Consider the following 15,766-nt stretch of genomic DNA (forward strand, 5'->3'; position numbering starts at 1 on the left):
CATTGAGCATCCTAGCTTGACTCCAATAAGCACATGGTGACACCACCTCCCTTGTGAGTGTGCCGAGCATCCAATGCATCTCCAATTGTTCCTAGACCAATATCACAAACAAACACTACAAAAAAATACACTTCCGTGATGATACGTGTTTGTCACAGTAGGTCACGTTTTTTGTCATGCATGTACATCCATGACAAATTTATGACAGAATCAAGATAGTCATACCTGTGCTGTCGTAGAAGTGTTCCATGGCATTACCAAAATTATCATCATGGAAGTGTCCACTCCCATGACGATAAATCGCGCGTCACAGAAGTGCTTTCGTCAAGGGTGACCGACATGTGGCATCCACCGTAACGGAACGCCGTTAAGCTATCGGGTCGGATTTTGGATCCGATAACCCGTTAACAGCCATGACCAATGCCGATTTTCCATGTGTAAAATTCTCATTGGCTGGCAGATCCACGTGTTAGCTCCGCGTTGGCACAGGTGTCACTCATCCAACGGTCGAGATGGGCCTATGATATGTTGACACGTGGACCGGCCCAAAAGTGGCCCACAAAGTTTAAATGGGCCAGCCCAACCGAAGGCCCATAAGATTTAGCGGACCATAATGGGCCGGCCCAGCTAAAGGCCCACAAAATTTAGCAGACCATAATGGGCCGGTCCAGCTAAAGGCCCACAAGATTTTGCGGACCACAATGGGCCGGCCCAGCTAAAGGCCCACAAGATTCTGCAGACCATAATGGGCCGGCCTAGCTAAAGGCCCAACATTCTCTGTCAAATTGGTCCGTCAACGGCTTGGTCTAAACTTGTCATCAATGCGGCCCATGGTCACTTCTGGCCCGTTAACAGTCCGCTAAGTAATTGGGCCGAATTACGGCCCGGTGTATTTCTGGCCTGTTAAAGGTCCGGCTTCATTTGGACCCATTTATAGGCCATCAAAACTTTCGGCCCATAAACGACCGTGAAGGGTTTGGGTCATATTCGGCCATGTCTGTCATTTGGCCTGTTAGAGGCCCACTATAGATTTGGGCCACTTTCGGCCTGTTGTCATTTTCGGCCTATTAACGCCAAACGTAAACCATGGGCCATATGTGGCCCAACGTCATATCGGGCCCATTAACGGCCCATATAAAAATGACGATAATCTAGCCCGACCGAAGTTCCGGCCTATTAAAGGCCCGTGTATTAGGTCGACGCATTTACGGCCCATCTGAATTTCGGCCTGTCAAATATCCGCATCGTAAATGGGCCACCATTTCGGCCTGCTAAGTCCAGTGGGTTATTTGGCACAATGAGGGCCCAATCTCACTTTCAGTCTATTAAAGGCCCATGTTTTTATGGGCTCGAGATATTTACACCTGTAAACGGCCTATTTTTACTAAGGGCCCAAATTATGTTTAGGCCTGTTAAAGGCCCACTATGGGCATAGGCCTACCAGAAAAATTTGAAAGCTTATGCTAATTTAAGCCCAGATATTTTTAGTGGGCTACATGCCAATTTCGGCCCGTAATCATTTTTAGCCCAATTGGAATGGGCCCGACGAATGTTGGCATGTTGGGCTCCTACGAAGCTTTCGGCCGAATACATTACTAAGATAAACCTACACTATACAAAAATAGCGTCATAATTACTGCAGCCTGTGGCAGCATCATAAATGTTGTATCACAACAAAATAAATTCCAATCATACAACAAAAGGCCTGTTGGCATAAAGTTTACAGTCCTTCCAGATAAAAGCACCATCAGATGTATAGAAGCACAGATCATTTGACCTGAGTGCTAATGTTTCAGGCTGTAGAATCTGATGGAGCAGCACGATCTCCACCTTTTTTCCGCCATTGCTCTTCAACAACGAAGCGAATGTCTGATAGTCTGGTTTCAAAACCATTCATATCTTGACGACATTTCTCAACCACTATTCTTGTTTCCGAAACAACGTGCATTTGTTGTGTCTGGAGCACAAATATATCACTCTGTCTAGCAGGAAGATTTTGTTCAGTAGGCGATTTGGACGAGGTTACCTTGACAACCAACCCAGAATTACGCAGGAAGGTGCTTTTTGCACTGTTAGTGGAGAGATACTGATGCACTGCAGCAAGAGGTGACATTGTGCCTGTAGTAGCCTCGTCACCTTCAGGTGGTTGTGGCTGTTCAATCATTTGTTCCATAGCTTCCTGAAAGTTTGAACTTGTAGATTAGTGTACCAGTGAGTTATTAATGAGACAAAAACAAACAAAGTAGGTTAAACATTTATACATAACTTATTTTGCTGAACTACTGTAATACATTAGCATGTATTGTAGTGCCAACTACATAATAAAATCACTTTCGGAACATATGTCCATGTAGCATGCCTACTGTATTGTCTATTTCCTCACATTCGTTGACATCTAAGGATAAAGAGACATGGTTTAAAGTAGGATGAACATAGTATGACATCATTCATATCATGGGCAAACAGATATAAAACAAACAGGCTATTTTATCATTGTGTGTGCACGTGAACATAACAACTAGATTACAGATCAAGACCAAAAGAATATCCCTCATCTCTTTTAAACCATGTAAGGTGAAATGATACGTTAAGACAACTGTGTATAAAAGTGAACAGAGTAACTGACATTGGCTGCAAACCAAGTAGTTAAATGAACACATCACAATACCAATCAGTTCAAGGCAGGAGGAGTAAGGACTTACAACAGCGGCTTGAACTGGTGTGCTCATGCCCTTCATCTTGCTGGTGTGGCAATCCTTGAAGATTTGCACTGCATTCGGTTCAGGTTCTTTTTGGTCCGCATGGGCTTTCCTGTGTATTTGGAACAAGTCAATATAGATATGATAATATGGCACAAAAAAAGAAGGAAGTAGCAGCTATCTACAAGAGCCTCGCAGTGTGCAATATAGCTATGAGATCCTGTTGTCTGTTGGAATTTCACTTTAGAATGGTTGGTTTTGTTCTTCAAACAGTTAGCCTAGAAGAAGATACACTTGTAAGGCACATACATAAATACAAGTTCAATATGTGGTCTGATCAAATACATATAGCCTACCTGATACTTTGGATCAGACCAGTGTTTAATGAGGGCTGTCCAGTCTTCATCTGTAATATATTCCACTGGAGATGTTTGGGCGATTTCATTGTTAGCCTTGCCTTCAAAGTGAGATTTTCTAAGGTGGTACCGATACTGTTGCAGAGCAGACTAAAAAACATGAGTGCATGCTTGTTTAGTTGCATCATCTTTTGGATCCAACTTGAACCTCATCTGTTGAAAAAAGAATGTGAGTCTTATTAGGAGGAAGCTAGAAAGTATGGGACAGAGCAAAACAATATTACTAATTGCGATGAATAACATTACTTACGGATAAATGGTCAAGGAAGGCGTTAAGCTGGGTATTGTCTTTCTCATTCATGTACTAGATCCACGTTGGGAGGATACGCGCATGACACCTAACGGCAACGGCTACCTCTGATACTAACTTGGCTGACTCTGTAGCATCACGTGGCCTTTTTAAACCTGCCTCAAAATGGATCTCCATTCTTCCTCCTTTAGATTTTGTTAATCTGTCAAGCATTATCCCTGATGTCTATTTCCGCTTGCGCTGTGGTGCTAGTTCAACAACGAATATGGAAAGTGTTAGTGTACATCAAACTGTGAGAGTACATATAAAGGAGCATGCAACTGCAACTTGACTCGGTCAGGTACCATCTTGGTGTTGATGCTCATGAGGTTCATCTGATCTTGCCAAGTCCTGTTGTGTCAGCAGTGCTTCAGAAGTAGTGTTAGGTGTGAAGATAGCTTGGGAACTGGCCAGTTCCGGAGCAAACGAACGAGTAACTGGTTGAGATGCTGGTACAGTTGAAGCGGATGCTGCAGCTGGTGGAGCAGGTGATACTGTGTTTGTAGATTTAGCCGGTGGACTTGGACCTTCTACTGCACTATAAGTACCAGCAGAATCTTGACGGCAGAACCTTTTCCGTTTCACCCGACGAGTAACAGCACTCCCTACTATATTATTTTCCTTGCTCTTTTTTGACTTTGCCATGCAAGCTGTACCCAAAACACAAAAGAATAAAATCACTCTTTAGAACTCATTGATGCATGATACATACAAGCAATACTTTGATGTAAGACAACCGTATGAGGATGGAATATGTAAGAAAAATAGGACGGCATGACATATTCACAGCTACGATGTGCATACTAAGCAGAAGGATTTTCAAGAAAATAGAAGTAATGCAAGCTAGACACCATATGAAAGATGCAACCAATATTACTCTGCCAAGTTAAAAGTGTCTTGTCATAAGTGGCAATTCGAAAAATTAGAAGCAGTACAACGTAGAAATCAATTGTCAGGATCGACAGAGAATTCATATTCCTTATCAGTAACAAAGATAGGTGAAGTAGCAAAAGCAGGGTCATATTTCATTCTAGCATTTAGAGATTTCTGTTTCAGTTTAACTAATAACTTCTGAAGACCAGATCTATCATTGCAAGCAAGAATATCTCTAGTAGTTTCTTCATCCATAACATAACCCTAAGGAACAGCAAGCAATTCATACTTAGGGGGAGAACCTTCATCATCACTATCTTCAATAATATCAGTTTCAATAATTTCATTCTCTCTAACCCTAGCAAGTTGTCCATCAAGAAATTCACCTAATGGCATAGTAGTATCAAGCACAGAAGTAGTTTCATCATAAGTATCATGCATAGCAGAAGTGGCATCATCAATAACATGCGACATATCAAAATTAATAGCAGAAGTAGGTTTAGGCATCGCAAGCTTACCCAAAACAGAAGGAGAATCTAGTGTAGAGCTAGATGGCAGTTCCTTACTTCCCCTCGTAGTTGAGGGATAAATCTTAGTTCTTTCGTCTTTCTAGTTCCTCATAGTGATCAGCAGATATAAATCCCAAGTGACTCAAAGAATAGATCTATGCTCCCCGGAAACAGCGCCAGAAATCCTTCTTGCTACCTCTTGAGCACTGCGTTGGTTTTCCTTGAAGAGGAAAGGGTGATGCAGCAAAGTAGCGTAAGTATTTCCCTCAGTTTTTTAGAACCAAGGTATCAATCCAGTAGGAGGCTCCTTAGAAGTCCCACGCACCTACACAAACAAACAAGAACCTCGTAACCAACGCAATAAAGGGGTTGTCAATCCCTTCACGGTAACTTGCAAAAGTGAGATCTGATAGAGATAATATGATAAGATAAATATTTTTGGTATTTTTATGATATAGATTGGAAAATAAAAGATGCAAATAAAAGATAGATGGAAAAATTATATGATAAAAGATAGACCCGGGGCCATAGGTTTCACTAGTGGCTTCTCTCAAGATAGCATAAGTATTACGGTGGGTGAACAAATTACTGTCGAGCAATTGATAGAAGAGCGCATAGTTATGAGATTATCTAGGCATGATCATGTATATAGGCATCACGTCCGTGACAAGTAGATCGAATCGATTCTGCATCTACTACTATTACTCCACACATCGACCGACTCCTGCCTGCATCTAGAGTATTAAGTTCAAGAAGAACAAAGTAACGCATTAAGAAAGATGACATGATGTAGAGGGATAAACTCATGCAATATGATATAAACCCCATCTTTTTATCCTCGATGGCAACAATAAAATACGTGCCTTGATGCCCCTACTGTCACTGGGAAAGGACACCGCAAGATTGAACCCAAAGCTAAGCACTTCTTCCATTGCAAGAAAGATCAATCTAGTAGGCCAAACCAAACTAATAATTCGAAGAGACTTGCAAAGATAACAAATCATACATAAAAGAATTCAGAGGAGATTCAAATTCTTGACTTGTTCTTGGCCCTTCTTCTTGTTCATCTTGGACTTCTTCTTCTTATTGGAGTTGAATCCAAGTCCACCTTTGTCATTGGGGGATTTTTGCACACTCAAGATATTGTTGAGTGTGGATTTCCCTTCATGACACTTTTCCAAGTCTTTCTTCAAAGAAGTGACTTGGGCCTTGAGCTCTTTGATTTCCTCTACATGGTTAGCCTGAACACAAGCACTAGAGGAAGTATAAGCTTCATCGTTAGAGCAACAAGGCAAGGAAAACAATTCATCACAAGATATGCCAATGTTATGCATAGATGAATTACAAGGACTAGCACAAGGCAATATAGCATTTTGACTAAAAGTAGTGCTAGTATCCACATGAGGCTCACTAGATGTTACGTTACCAATCATGGCCTCATGAGCTATCTTTAGCACATTATGGGATACTAGAAGATCATCATGAGAGCTTGAGAGCTTTTCATGCCTTTCTTCCAATTTCCCATAATTGCTAGATAGTGATAACCCACAAGTATAGGGGATCACAACAGTTTTCGAGGGTAGAGTATTCAACCCAAATTTATTGATTCGACACAAGGGGAGCGAAAGAATATTCTCAAGTATTAGAAGTTGAGTTGTCAATTCAACCACACCTGGATAACTTAGTATCTGCAGCAAAGTATTTAGTAGCAAAGTAGTATGGAAGTAACGATAATAGTGGCAAAAGTAACAGTAGCAGTTTTGTAGTAATTGTAACAGTAGCAACGGTAAAGTAAATAAGCAAAGCACAATATGTGAAAAGCTCTTAGGCATTGGATCAGTGATGGATAATTATGTCGGATGCGATTCCTCATGTAATAGTTATAACATAGGGTGACACAGAACTAGCTCCAGTTCATCAATGTTATGTAGGCATGTATTCCAAATATAGTCATACATGTTTATGGAAAAGAACTTGCATGACATCTTTTGTCCTACCCTCCCGTGGCAGCGGGGTCCTAATGGAAACTAAGGGATATTAAGGCCTCCTTTTAATAGAGAACCGGACCAAAGCATTAGCACTTAGTGAATATATGAACTCCTCAAACTACGGTCGTCACCGAGAAGTATCCCGATTATTGTCACTTCGGGGTTGTCAGATCATAACACATAATAGGTGACTATAGACTTGCAAGATAGGATCAAGAACTCACATATATTCATGAAAACATAATAGGTTCAGATCTGAAATCATGGCACTCGGGCCCTAGTGATAAGCATTAAGTATAGCAAAGTCATAGCAACATCAATCTCAGAACATAGTGGATACTAGGGATCAAACCCTAACAAAACAAACTTGATTACATGGTAAATCTCATCCAACCCATCACCGTCCAGCAAGCCTACGATGGAATTACTCATGCACGGTGGTGAGCATCATGAAATTGGTGATGGAGGATGGTTGATGATGACGGCAGCGACGAATCCCCCTCTCCAGAGCCCCGAACAAACTCCAAATCAGCCCTCCCGAGAGAGATTAGGGCTTGGCGGCGGCTTCGTATCGTAAAATGCGATGAAACTTTCTCTCTGGTTTTTTCTCCGCGAAAGCAAATATATGGAGTTGGAGTTGAGGTCGGTGGACGTACAGGGGGCCCACGAGGCAGGGGGCGCGCCCAGGGGGAGGGGGCGCGCCCCCACCCTCGTGGACAGGGTGTGGGGCCCCTGACGTTGATTCTTTCGCCAGTATTTTTTATTAATTATGAAAAGTTGCTCCGTGGATTTTCAGGTCCTTCCGAGAACTTTTATTTCTGCACAAAAATAACACCATGGCAGTTCTGCTGAAAACAGCGTCAGTCTGGGTTAGTTCCATTCAAATCATGCAAGTTAGAGTCCAAAACAAGGGCAAAAGTGTTTGGAAAAGTAGATACGACGGAGACTTATCAACTCCCCCAAGCTTAAACCTTTGCTTGTCCTCAAGCAATTCAGTTGACAAACTAAAAGTGATAAAGAAAAACTTTTACAAACTCTGTTTGCTCTTGTTGTTGTAAATATGTAAAGCCAGCATTCAAGTTTTCAGCAAATATTATGAACTAACCATATTCACAATAACACTTAGGTCTCATGGTCACTCATATCAATGGCATAATCAACTAGCGAGCAATAATAATAAATCTCGGATGACAACACTTTCTCAAAAAATTCATAATATGATATAACAAGATGGTATCTTGCTAGCCCTTTCTGAGACTGCAAAACATAAATGAAAAGCACCTTTAAAGATCAAGAACTGACTAAACATTGTAATTCATGGTAAAAGAGATCCAGTCATAGTCATACCCAATATAAACTAATAGTAATGCGTGCAAATGACAGCGGTGCTCTCCAGCGGGTGCTTTTTAATAAGTGGGTGATGACTCAACATAAAAGTAAATAGATAGGCCCTTCACAGAGGGAAGCAGGGATTTGTAGAGGTGCCAGAGCTCAATTTTAAAATAGAGATGAATAACATTTTGAGCGGTATACTTTCACTGTCAACATAACAACTATGAGATATCGATATCTTCCATGCTACACACATTATAGGCGGTTCCCAAACAGAATGGTAAAGTTTATACTCCCCCACCACCAACAAGCATCAATCCATGGCTTGCCCGAAACAACGGGTGCCTCCAACTAGCAACAATCCTGGGTTTTTTTTAATTATTTTGATTTGATTTGAGCATGGGACTAGGAATCCTAGTTACCAGCCATTTTCTCGTGGATGAGGAGCGGAGTCCACTCCTCTTGAGAATAACCCGCCTAACATGGAAGATACACACAACCCTAGTTGATACATGAGCTGCTCGAGCATACAAAACAGAATTTCATTTGAAGGTTTGGATTTTGGCACATACAAATTTACTTGGAACGGCATGTAAATACCACATATAGGAAGGTATGGTGGACTCATATGGAATAACTTTGGGGTTTATGGAGTTTGGATGCACAAGCAGTATTCCCGCTTAGTACAGATGAAGGCTAGCAAGGGACTGGGAAGCGACCAACTGAGAGAGCGACAACAGTCATGAACATGCATTAAAATTAATCAACACTGAGTGCAAGCATGAGTAGGATATAATCCACCATGAACATAAATATCGTGAAGGCCATGTTGATTTTGTTTCAACTACATGCATGAACATGTGCCAAGTCAAGTCACTCGAATCATTCAAAGGAGGATACCACCCTATCATACCACATCACAACCATTTTAATAGCGTGTTGGCACGCAAGGTAAACCATTATAAGCTCCTAGCTAATTAAGCATATCATAAACAACTATAATCTCTAATTGTCATTGCAAACATGTTTATTCATAATAGGCTGAACCAGGAACGATGAACTAATCATATTTACAAAAACAAGAGAGGTCGAGTTCATACCAGCTTCTCTCATCTCAATCAGTCCATCATATATCGTCATTATTGCCTATCACTTGCACGACCGGACGATGTGTATAATATTAATAGTGCACGTGCATTGGACCAAGCTAGAATCTGCAAGCATTCAATTCAAGGGAGAAGACAAGGTAATATGGTCTCTTGGTTAAATCAACAATAATGCATATGAGAGACACTAAACATTTTCATTATGGTCTTCTCCTCTCGACCCCCAAAGGAAAGAAAAGAAATAAGACTATTTACACGGGAAAGCTCCCAACAAGCAAAAGAAGAACGAGAATTTTTTTGGGTTTTCTTTTAATTACTACTACAAGCATGGAAATCAAACTAACTAATTTTTTGGTTTTTCTTAAGGTTTATCAAACACACAAGAAGAAAACTAGAAAAAGAAATTAAACTAGCATGGATAGTGCAGTGAAAAAGTATGAGCACCGACAACTAGAATGAGTGTGTGAACATGAATGTAATGTCAGTGAGAAATATGTACTCCCCCAAGTTTAGGCTTTTGGCCTAAGTTGGTCTATGCCCATGGATCGCAGCTACTCTCCCCGGTGTACTAAGGAGTGTCATCATATTGCCACTGGTTGGCGATCTCCTCCGGATCCCATTGATAAGATGATGGACGATAAGGGTCAAGTGGCGGTTCCGGCTCGGGCTCTGGGGCTGATGTCTATCCACGGAGCGTGTAGACGGCCTCCAGCAAGACAAGGTAATGGCCCGCAGTTGAATCAAACAAAGAGGGCGCAAGCAGGATAATGATCTCATTGTGTTTCTTATTAAATCTCAGATTATACAAAAGCATCTTATCATCATTATTAACAATAAACTCATGTGCTACCATGCTCTTATAATCTAGAAAAGTAGGGGGCAACAGCTTTTCCTCTTTCTCAAAATGCCTAATGGGTATCCTGAAATGTTTAGCAAGGCGTGCAGCATAGATACCTCCAAACATGGGGCCCTTTGTACGGTTCAGGCTTAATCGTTTAGCAATAATAGCACCCATACTAACAGAGTTATCACGGAATAAAGCATGGAACAAAATAATAATATCAGGAACACTAAGGTTTCCACAGTTTCCGCGACCAATTAAGCATCGACTAGCAAATATTGCAAAGTAGCGTAAAACGGGAAAATGTATGCTAGTAATTCTTGCATCGAAAACCTTCCTCGATTCCCCTAAAGTAATAGTATCAATAAAACCATCCACATCTTTACAATGTGGTTCCTCTAAGCTGCCCTCGAAGGGTATTTTGCAAACCGCGCAAAAATCACGTAATGACATCTCCCTAGCCACATCATATAAATGAAAAGCTACTGAAGGAGGTGATTTCTTAGGATAATAGTAGAAGTTTTGCACAAAGGTATTGGTGAGTAAGAGATACTGTTCAATCCGGTCGTGGAGGAAGTCGGTGAGGTCCGCATTATCACCCAAAGAATAAAAGTCATCATAAGTCCTGGCTGCTCTCAAGAATTCATCACAAGGCCATTCACACGGCCGTACTTCCGCCACACGAGGAAGATTATACTTGGCCTTTTCCTTCTCCTTAGCTTGTTTATCCTTAGAGCCTTGGCTAGAAGAGCCCCTCAAGAACAATCTCTTCATCTTTTTCTGAAAATGTCTGACATTTTTAGTAATTCAAAATAAAAGTGAACCAAACTCAATATAATTGATAGCAACTACTCCCACAAGTGACTGGAGCCTATATCATGCATTAGGATTACTTGGGACCACATAAATTTGACATGCAAGCTCAAGAATAGGGTCACCTAGGCAGCAAAATTTTGCAATGAATAAAGCACTAGAACAAAAACTAAGAGGACCATTGGAGGAGTCACATACCAAAGAACAATCCCCCAAAGCAGTTTTGTGAATGGAGCTTTGAGCAAGGAGATCAAAAATGGCAGCAAAGTGAGCTAGAACTCATGCTTAAGCTAGATGGTGACTTTTTTGGGAGGAAGAAGAAGTGTGTGGGTGCAGGAATAAGTGGAGGGGGCCACCGTGGGCCCACGAGGCAGGGGGCACACCCTGGACCCTTGTGGCCAGGTGCCAGCTCCCCCTGCTGTGTTCTTAGTGCCAGATATTCTCAAATATTCCAGAAAAATCATACTAAATTTGTAGGGCATTTGGAGAACTTTTATTTTCGGGGTATCTTTTTATTGCATGGATAATTCAAAAAACGGACAGAAAATACTATTTTTACTTTATTTAATCTAAATAACAGAAAGTAAAAGGAGGGTACAGAAGGTTGTGCCTTCTAACTTCATCCTTCTCATGATCATCAAAAGGAATCCACTAACAAGGTTGATCAAGTCTTGTTAACAAACTCATTCCGAATAACATGGAACCGGAGAAATTTCGAATAACACTAGGTTACCTCAATGGGGATATGAACATCCCTAATGATAAGAATATCATATTTCTTCTTGACAGTAGGAAGAGGAAATTCAAAACCTCCAATAATGATAGTTGGAATTTTTCCAATAGAATAGATATTGTGAACTTGAGGTTGTTTCCTCGGAAAGTGTACCGTATGCTCATTACCATTAACATGAAAAGTGACATTGTCTTTGTTGCAATCAATAATAGCCCCTGCAGTATTCAAAAAGGGTCTACCAAGGATAATCGACATACTATCGTCCTCGGGAATATCAAGAATAACAAAGTCCGTTAAGATAGTGACGTTTGCAACCACAACAGGCACATCCTCACAAATGCCGACAGGTATAGCAGTTTATTTATCAACCATTTGCAAAGATATTTCAGTAGGTGTCAACTTATTCAATTCAAGTCTACGATATAAAGATAGAGGCATAACACTAACACCGGCTCCAAGATCACATAAAGCAGTTTTAACATAGTTTTTTTTAATGGAGCATGGTATAGTTGGTACTCCTGGATCTCCAAGTTTCTTAGGTATTCCACCTTTAAAAGTATAATTAGCAAGCATGGTGGAAATTTCAGCTTCCGGTATCTTTCTTTCATTTTGTAATAATATCTTTCATATATTTAGCATAATGATCCACTTTAAGCATATTAGTTAAGCGCATATGTAAGAAGATAGGTCTAATCATTTCAGCAAAGCGCTCAAAATCCTCATCATCCTTTTTTTGGATGGCTTAGGAGGAAAAGGCATGGGTTTCTGAACCAATGGTTCTCTTTCTTTACCGTGCTTCCTAGCAGAAAAATCTCTCTTATCATAACGTTGATTCTTTGATTGTGGGTTATCAAGATCAACAGCAGGTTCAACATCTACATCATTATTATTGCTAGGTTGAGCATCAACATGAATATTATCATTAACATTATCACCAGGTTCATGTTCATCACCAGATTGTGTTTCAGCATCAGAAATAGAAATATCATTGGGATTCTCAGGTGTGTCCACAACAGGTTCACTAGAAGCATGCAAAGTCCTATCATTTTTCTTTTTCTTCTTTTTAGAACGACTAGGTGCATCTAAATTATTTCTCTGAGAATCTTGCTCAATTATCTTAGGGTTGCCTTCAGGATACAAAGGTTCCTGAGTCATTCTACCAGTTCTAGTAGCCACTCTAACAACAAAATCATGTTTATTATTTAATTCATCGAGCAAATCACTTTGAGCTTTAAGTACTTGTTCTGCTTGAGTGGTAACCATAGAAGCATATTTACTAATGAGTTTAAGTTCACCTTTAACTCTAGCCATATAATCACTCAGGCGTCCAATCATGTAAGCATTACTCTTTAATTCCCTACCAACATAAGCATTGAAATTTTCTTGTCTAGCCATAAAGTTATCAAATTCATCCAAACATTGGCTAGGAAACTTAGTAGACGGGATTTCAACTTTATCATATCTATAGAGAGAATTTACCTTTACTACCTGTGTCGGGTTATCAAGACAATGTGTTTCTTCAATAGGTGGTAAATTAAGACCATGTATTTCTTCAACAGGAGGTAAATTCTTAACATCTTCAGCTTTAATACCTTTTTCTTTCATAGATTTCTTTGCCTCTTGCATATCTTCAGGACTGAGAAATAGAACACCCCTCTTCTTCGGAGTTGGTTTAGGAGTTGGCTCAGGAATTGGCTCAGGAAGAGTCCAATTATTTTCATTAGTCAACATATTATTCAATAGCAATTCAGCTTGATCGACTATTCTTTCCCTGGAAACACAACCAGCACAACTATCCAAGTGGTCCTTGGAAGCATCGGTTAGTCCATTATAAAAGATATCAAGTATTTCATTTTTCTTAAGAGGGTGTCAAGCAAAGCATTAAGTAACCGGAGAAGCCTCCCCCAAGCTTGTGGGAGACTCTCTTCTTCAATTTGCACAAAATTATATATTTCCCTCAAGGCAGCTTGTTTCTTATGAGCAGGGAAATATTTAGCAGAGAAGTAATAGATCATATCCTTGGGACTACGCACACAACCAGGATCAAGAGAATTAAACCAAGTTTTAGCATCACCCTTTAATGAGAACGGAAATATATTAACGATATAATAGTAGCGGGGTTTCTCATCATTAGTGAACAGGGTGGCTATATCATTTAACTTAGTAAGATGTGCCACAACAGTTTCAGATTCATAGCCATAAAAATGACCAGATTCAACCAAAGTAATTATCTCAGGATCGACAGAGAATTCATAATCCTTATCAGTAACAAAGATAGGTGAAGTAGCAAAAGCAGGGTCATATTTCATTCTAGCATTTAGAGATTTCTATTTCAATTTAACTAATAACTTCTGAAGACCAGATCTATCATTGCAAGCAAGAATATCTCTAGTAGTTTCTTCATCCATAACATAACCCTCAGGAACAGCAGGCAATTCATACTTAGGGGGAGAACCTTCATCATCACTATCTTCAATAATATCAGTTTCAATAATTTCATTCTCTCTAACCCTAGCAAGTTGTCCATCAAGAAATTCACCTAATGGCACAGTAGTATCAAGCATAGAAGTAGTTTCATCATAAGTATCATGCATAGCAGAAGTGGCATCATCAATAACATGCGACATATCAAAATTAATAGCAGAAGGAGGTTTAGGCGTCGCAAGCTTACTCAAAACAGAAGGAGAATCTAGTGCAGAGCTAGATGGCAGTTCCTTACCTCCCCTCGTAGTTGAGGGATAAATCTTAGTTCTTTCATCTTTCTAGTTCCTCATAGTGATCAGCAGATATAAATCCCAAGTGACTCAAAGAATAGCTCTATGCTCCCCGGCAATAGCGCCAGAAATCCTTCTTGCTACCTCTTGAGCACTGCGTTGGTTTTCCTTGAAGAGGAAAGGGTGATGCAGCAAAGTAGCGTAAGTATTTCCCTCAGTTTTTGAGAACCAAGGTATCAATCCAGTAGGAGGCTCCTTAGAAGTCCCACACACCTACACAAACAAACAAGAACCTCGCAACCAACGCAATAAAGGGGTTGTCAATACCTTCACGGTAACTTGCAAAAGTGAGATCTGATAGAGATAATATGATAAGATAAATATTTTTGGTATTTTTATGATATAGATTGGAAAATGAAAGATGCAAATAAAAGATAGATGGAAAACTTATATGATAAAAGATAGACCCGAGGGCCATAGGTTTCACTAGTGGCTTCTCTCAAGATAGCATAAGTATTACGGTGGGTGAACAAATTACTGTCGAGCAATTGATAGAAGAGCGCATAGTTATGAGATTATCTAGGCATGATCATGTATATAGGCATCACGTCCGTGACAAGTAGATCGAATCGATTCTGCATCTACTACTATTACTCCACACATCGACTGACTCCTGCCTGCATCTAGAGTATTAAGTTCAAGAAGAACAAAGTAACGCATTAAGAAAGATGACATGATGTAGAGGGATAAACTCATGCAATATGATATAAACTCCATCTTTTTATCCTCGATGGCAACAATAAAATACGTGCCTTGCTGCCCCTGCTGTCACTGGGGAAGGACACCGCAAGATTGAACCCAAAGCTAAGCACTTCTCCATTGCAAGAAAGATCAATATAGTAGGCCAAACAAAACTTATAATTCGAAGAGACTTGCAAAGATAACAAATCATACATAAAAGAATTCAGAGGAGATTCAAATACTTCTCATAGATAAACTTGATCATAAACCCACAATTCATCGGATCTCGACAAACACACCACAAAAAGAGTTACATCGAATAGATCTCCAAGAAGATCGAGGAGAACTTGGTATTGAGATTCAAAGAGAGAGAAGAAGCCATCTAGCTAATAACTATGGACCCGAAGGTCTGCGGTAAAATACTCACAACTCATCGGAGAGGCCTTGGACATTATGTAGAGGCCCTCCATGGTCGATTCCCCCTACGGCGGAGCGCCGACGAAGGCTCCAAGATGGGATCTCGCGGATACAGAAGGTTGCGGCGGTGGAATTAGGTTTTCATGGTGCTCCTCGATGGTTTCAGGGTACGTGAGTATATATAGGCAAAGGAGGTAGGTCAGTTGATGCTCGAGGGGCCCACGAGGGTGGGGGGCGTGCCCACCCCCAGGGGGCGTGCCGGGCACCCTCGTGGCCGCCTCGTTTGTTGCTTGAC

This window comes from Triticum aestivum, chromosome 1B (assembly GCF_018294505.1).
Source record: "Triticum aestivum cultivar Chinese Spring chromosome 1B, IWGSC CS RefSeq v2.1, whole genome shotgun sequence".
In the NCBI taxonomy this organism is placed as follows: Eukaryota; Viridiplantae; Streptophyta; class Magnoliopsida; order Poales; family Poaceae; genus Triticum; species Triticum aestivum.